At 35.0% G+C, this 7,093-nt stretch overlaps 1 long non-coding RNA gene across 1 annotated transcript in view; it reads left to right on the plus strand.

Moving 5' to 3' along the window:
- Positions 1–6,951: 6,951 nt before the first annotated feature.
- Positions 6,952–7,093, plus strand: part of LOC121175095 (uncharacterized) — a 1,952-nt gene continuing 1,810 nt past the window's right edge. The window contains exon 1 of the long non-coding RNA XR_005892133.1: positions 6,952–7,016. This is a non-coding gene — a long non-coding RNA (uncharacterized lncRNA). The remainder of the gene's footprint in view (positions 7,017–7,093) is intronic.

Raw genomic sequence — 7,093 nt, forward strand, 5'->3', positions numbered from 1 at the left:
CCTTTTCTTCTTTTCTTCTCCGGCTTCTGCTTTCTCTCTCTCCCTGCATCTTTCTTTTCCCTACACTATGTCTTTGTCGGCAAGTTTCTTCTAAGGATTTCCACAATGCCAGATTTGGGGAACCTATCTCTCTCCACGGCTCTCAAACACTCTCACTGCTCCTCCTCCGATGCCCTTGACGCTTCTTTCAAAACCCTAACCAATGGCTTCGGTTCCAAACCTGCCTTCGAACCTCGGGTTTCGAAGCGCACCTGTGACTCCCTGGATTGGGTCAAGAAGCCCCCTACCATCGACAAGGCCTTCCAGGATCGCCTCAAAGATCCTTTTCTAGTTGGCTCTCCCAAGATGATATTTTTTTAACAATCTTTAAATTACTGATTAATGGATTCAGCATGTAATTAATTGTTTTTGTTTTTAACTGATAATGTGTTTCATTTAATTTTTTGTTATGTGTCTGGGTTGAGGGTGAATGTTGTTTTTGCTGCCATTTTATTTACCTTGGGGATGATGAGCTCTTGTGTTCTGTTCGAGGATGTGACGCGCGCTACCATTCTGAATGTGCAAAAGAAGCTGTTGGGCCTTCCACTCTGAAAAAATTCAAGTGTCCACAACAAGTAGGTTTTTAGTGACATGATCCTCACTTCCTTAATGCACTGATATGCCTTTGCACATGAATTTACATGTATTGACTCCTACTTTATACACAGTCTTAAAATTATAATTGCATTTCATGGGCAGCTCATATATTAGTAGTATTGTTGTGCTCTATCATGTGAATTATGGTTTCCTTCTGATTAATGCAATTTATAGAAGATTAATTGGATACTTAATGTATCATTTAGCTGATATTTAAAACAGGGAGCGAATGGTAGATTATTTGTGTCATCTGATGAACTTGGGGTGGTATGAACACATGTGAAAGCAGAGATCAATCACAAGTTCTAAAATCTAAACTGTTTATGTGTGTGAGACTCTTCCAAAAGTAATGGTGTTTGAAGATGTTTATTTGGGGCATTGAGGATCTTTATCCGTTGGCTGTTATCTTAACATTCTCTCTCTCTTCATATTTTCTTTCTATCTCTATTTCTAATGGTGTTTTAACTTATAATTATATTATTTTTTCACCTTTAGTGTTATTATATAATTTTATTATTTGGTTTTCCTGTTTGTTCTCTATTTATCAAGAGTTCCGTCTACTAAGTTACTTAAGTTGAAGGGCCGAAAACCTGAAACATGATTGTTTAACAGTTGTCTCGTATAATAATCTTTGCAGCTTCTTTATATCAAGATTTTTTTTGTCTTAAAAAAGTGAAAGTACATAAAGATGCCTGATCTTCCATTCCAAGTTGGGGATTGGACTGAGTCAAGATGCTTTGAAAAGGTGGTTATCGTGGTGCATGGTTTAGATGCAAGGTATAAATTCTTCCTTCTCTAAATTTGTTTTATTGTGATAACATGCAAAGCATAGGAACCTAAATAAGAAAAGAATTTTTGGATCGGCATTGGCTTCTTATGAGACACTTTTATCAAATGTGCATTAGTAAAAAGTAAAAACCAATTATTTGTGGTTCTTTCTATCAATTTTAAATTGCAACCATTTTATAACAATATACTATAATATGGTTATGGCATTGTGTAATTCTCATGGCTGCTGCAATGATAGCAAGAGGTATGGTGGGGAAAGCAGTACTTATTCTTTCTTTTTAACACAATAGATTCTGATTGTTCAGACTTCAGTGACTATTCCCTTGCACTGAAGGTGGATTAAATGAGCCATGCCACATTCGTTTCAAACTATGTAAATGGATACTTGATAGTGAGGACCAAAAAGGTAATGAATTGCAACTATAGGCACCAAAATGAGATGTTTTAAACTATACGGACTAAAAGGGAAAGTTATTACAACTATAGGAAACAAATGGGTAATTTCAATGTTTTCAAATAATGTGGTTAGCTCCATCTTTCAGGTTTTTCTGATCATCTTGATATGTGACTGATATTATCGTCTTTACTTTTTTGATCAATTTGTTTGCATTTGAACTAAACTCTATGTATTTGACTATTTGGATTTGGATTAGTACTTGGTATCTTTACTCATTCCAAGATGTTTTTCTGGGTATTACTTGATTTTACTCGGCAAATAAATGATGACGATGGGTACAAAATTATTGTTTTTCAATGTTGTTCAGTTTTCTTTCATAATCCAACAACAACAACAACAACAAGAATAATAATAATAGGACTCTCCGCTTGCAAATAGGACTCTCTGCTTCCCACAAGGGATAGTGGAAGACTTACTGATCAAGGTCAGAAAATTCATTTTCCCTGTGGACTTTATGATTCTGGATATAGAGGAGAATGAAGTCACACCAATTATTTTGGGAAAACTCTTCCTCAACACAATAGGAACATTGATTGATGTCAAGGAAGGGAAATTGACTTGGTGGCTATGTGATGAGGAAGAAGTATTTAAGGTATTTGGTACTGCAACAAACTCATTTTCTCCTCATTCCTGCAATTTTGTGCAGGCCACTAACAAGATAAAAGTCATTTTCTCCTCAAATACCCATAAACCCTAATTAGTCAAGTAACCCTAATTTGTCAAATACCCCTAAACCCTAATTGACCAAGTAACACTAAACCCTAATTACTCAACTACCTATAAACCCTCATTAGTCAAATACCCCTAAACCCGAATTTGTCAAGTAACCCTAAACCCTTATTTGTCAAATATCCCTAAACCCAATTAGTCAAGCAACCCTATTTTTTCAAATAACCCTAAACCCTAATTTATCAAACACACTTAAACCCCAATTAGTAAAGTAAACCTAAACCATGATCTATCAAATATAGATAAACCCTAATTAGTTAAGTAACTGTATCCCTAATTTGTAAAATAACCCTAAACCCTAAGCATTCAAGTAACACTAAACCCTAATTAGTCAAGTACACATAAACCCCAATTTGTCAAGTAACACGTGAATCCTAATTTTTCAAATACTCATAAACCCTAATAAATCAAATAACCCTAAATTGTCAAATAACCATAAACCCTAATTGGTCAAGTAACACAATATTCTAATTTGTCAAATAACCCTACACCCTAATTAGTCAAGTACCACTAAACCTTAATTAGTCAAGTACCTATAAATCTTAATTAGTCACATACACCTAAACCCCAAATTGTCAAGTAACCCTAAACCTTAATTTTCAAATACCCATAAACCCTTATTAGTCAAGTAACCCTAATTTGTCAAATACCCTAAACCCTAATTGGCCAAGTAACACTAAACCCTAATTAACTCAACTACATATAAATCCTCATTAGTCAAATACCCCTAAATCCAAATTCGTCAAGTAACCCTAAACCCTTATTTGTCAAATACCCCTAAACCCAATTAGTCAAGCAACCCTATCTTTTCAAATAACCCTAAACCCTAATTGGTCATGTAACACTAAACCCTAATAAGTCAAGTACAATAAACCATAATTAGTCAAATACCACTAAAAGCTTATTTGTAAAGAAACCCTGAACCCTACTTTGTCAAATACCCATTAAAACTCAATCAGTCAAGTAATCCTAAACCCTTATCTTTGAAATACCCCTAAACCATAACTAGCAAAGTAACCCTAAAGTCTAATTTGTCAAATAACCATAAATACCCCTAAACCATAACTAGCAAAGTAACCCTAAAGTCTAATTTGTCAAATAACCATAAACCCTAATTAGTTAAGTAACACAAAACCCTAATTAGTCAAGTACACATAAATCTGAAATAGTCAAACACACATAAACCCCAATTTCTCAAGTAACCCTAAACATCTAATTTTTCAAATACCCCTAAATCCTACTTAGTCAAGTAACCTAATTAGTCAAGTACCCTAAACCCTTATTAGTCAAATATCCTTATTTCCTACTTTGTCAAATACCCCTAAACCTTAACTACTCAAGTACCCATAAACCGTAATTAGTCAAATACTGCTAAATCCTAATTTGTCAAGTAATCAAAAAACCTTATTTGTAAAATACCCCTAAATTATAATTAGTCAACTAACCCTAATTTGTCATATAACCCTAAACTCTAATTAGTCAAGTAACTCTAATTTGTCAAATAATCCTAAACGCTAATTGGTCAAGTAACACTAAACCCTAATTACTCAACTACACATAAACCCTCGTTACTCAAATACCCCTAAAACCTAAACACTAAGTTGTCAAATACCCGTAAACTCTAATTAGTGAAGTATCCGTAAACCCTAAGTTTTTAAAATAGTCATAAACCCTAATTGGTCAATGAACACAAAACCCTAATTAGTCAAGTACAAATCACCCTAATTAGTGAAATACCCATAAACCCAAATTTGTCAAATACCCTTAAACCCCAACAAGTCAACTAGACCTAAACCTTGATTAGTCAATACTTCTAAACCCTAATTAAGCGATCTCAACTCATCTAATATCTTATACAAGGGTCCTTAGGAGTAAAACCCTCACCATTAACACTAGATGAAGAATGAAGACTCATGTTGGTTCCTAAGTTATGGTTCTTTCTTGTTGGGGGTTTGAAAACAAAAGGTAAAAGAAACTATGATTGAAACTAGCCAAAATAAACACTAAAAGAGGTGTGAAAGATAAGGTAAAAACTAATTGGTAAAAGGCAAGCTACCTAGGCGGTTTGACAATGGAGAGTAAAGGAAATAAGCTATGAAAGTAAGCAAGAAATTAAAGTGCAAGAAATGCAAACTAGGCGGATCCTAAGAGTGTTTGGATGATCTTATTTAAGGTTCCCAACAAAACACTCACTATCCTAAGGGAAAATTGCCTAAAATTATTACACACAAATGGAAGTAGGGTGACCTATTGGAGGCTCCCAACTTACTTCCAATGAAAGGCCTTTTTGTTACAAAATTTGAAAGCAAAGCAAATTGTCAATTACAAAATTACAAAAAAAAGTCCTCAATTGTGGTGGCTATTCTATCTTTGATGTTTCACTCAATTTGGAGTGCTTCTTAGTCCAATAGCTCTTAAGGTGGTTGACCCCTTGCTTCTTGACTCAAATTCTTCAAGGTATGACATCAATCCTCCTTTCCAATTCCCTATATGACAAATCACAAGCAAGGAAACAAAGAGAAAAACAACAAGAAAAGACAAGCTACCTAGGCGGTTTGACAATGGAGAGTAAAGGAAATAAGCTATGAAAGTAAGCAAGAAATTAAAGTGCAAGAAATGCAAACTAGGTCGATCCTAAGAGTGTTTGGATGATCTTATTTATGGTTCCCAACAAAACACTCACTATCCTAAGGAAAAATTGCCTAAAATTATTACACACAAATGGAAGTAGGGTGACCTATTGGAGGCTCTCAACTTACTTCCAATGAAAGGCCATTTTGTTACAAAATTTGAAAGCAAAGCAAACTGTCAATTACAAAAAAAAAGTCCTCAATTGTGGTGGCTATTCTATCTTTGATGTTTCACTCAATTTGGAGTGCTTCTTAGTCCAATAGCTCTTAAGGTGGTTGACCCCTTGCTTCTTGACTCAAATTCTTCAAGGTATGACATCAATCCTCCTTTCCAATTCCCTATATGACAAATCACAAGTAAGGAAACAAAGAGACAAACAATAAGCAAAGACAAGCTACCTAGGCGGTTTGACAATGGAGAGTAAAGAAAATAAGCTATGAAAGTAAGCAAGAATTTAAAGTGCAAGAAATGCAAACTAGGCGGATCCTAAGAGTGTTTGGATGATCTTATTTAAGGTTCCCAACAAAACACTCACTATCCTAAGGGAAAATTGCCTAAAATTATTACACACAAATGGAAGTAGGGTGACCTATTGGACGCTCCCAACTTACTTCCAATGAAAGGCCATTTTGTTACAAAATTTGAAAGCAAAGCAAATTGTCAATTACAAAAAAAATTTCCTCAATTGTGGTGGCTATTCTATCTTTGATGTTTCACTCAATTTGGAGTGCTTCTTAGTCCAATAGCTCTTAAGGTGGTTGACCCCTTGCTTCTTGACTCAAATTCTTCAAGGTATGACATCAATCCTCCTTTCCAATTCCCTATATGACAAATCACAAGCAAGGAAACAAAGAGACAAACAATAAGCAAAGACAAGCTACCTAGGCGGTTTGACAATGGAGAGTAAAGAAAATAAGCTAGGAAAGTAAGCAAGAAATTAAAGTGCAAGAAATGCAAACTAGGCGGATCCTAAGAGTGTTTGGATGATCTTATTTAAGGTTCCCAACAAAACACTCACTATCCTAAGGGAAAATTGCCTAAAATTATTACACACAAATGGAAGTAGGGTGACCTATTGGAGGCTCCCAACTTACTTCCAATGAAAGGCCATTTTGTTACAAAATTTGAAAGCAAAGCAAATTGTCAATTACAAAATTACAAAAAAAAAAGTCCTCAATTGTGGTGGCTATTCTATCTTTGATGTTTCACTCAATTTGGAATGCTTCTTAGTCCAATAGCTCTTAAGGTGGTTGACCCCTTGCTTCTTGACTTAAATTCTTCAAGGTATGACATCAATCCTCCTTTCCAATTCCCTATATGACAAATCACAAGCAAGAAAAGAAAGAGACAAACAATAAGCAAAGACAAGCTACCTAGGCGGTTTGACAATGGAGAGTAAAGCAAATAAGCTATGAAAGTAAGCAAGAAATAAAAGTGCAAGAAATGCAAACTAGGCGGATCCTAAGAGTGTTTGGATGATCTTATTTAAGGTTCCCAACAAAACACTCACTATCCTAAGGGAAAATTGCCTAAAATTATTACACACAAATGGAAGTAGGGTGACCTATTGGAGGCTCCCAACTTACTTCCAATGAAAGGCCTTTTTGTTACAAAATTTGAAAGCAAGCAAATTGTCAATTACAAAATTACAAAAAAAAAGTCCTCAAGTGTGGTGGCTATTCTATCTTTGATGTTTCACTCAATTTGGAGTGCTTCTTAGTCCAATAGCTCTTAAGGTGGTTGACCCCTTGCTTCTTGACTCAAATTCTTCAAGGTATGACATCAATCCTCCTTTCCATTCCCTATATGACAAATCACAAGCAAGGAACACAGAGACAAACAATAAGCAAA

The sequence above is a fragment of the Glycine max genome, chromosome 6, assembly GCF_000004515.6.
Source record: "Glycine max cultivar Williams 82 chromosome 6, Glycine_max_v4.0, whole genome shotgun sequence".
NCBI classification, from domain to species: Eukaryota; Viridiplantae; Streptophyta; class Magnoliopsida; order Fabales; family Fabaceae; genus Glycine; species Glycine max.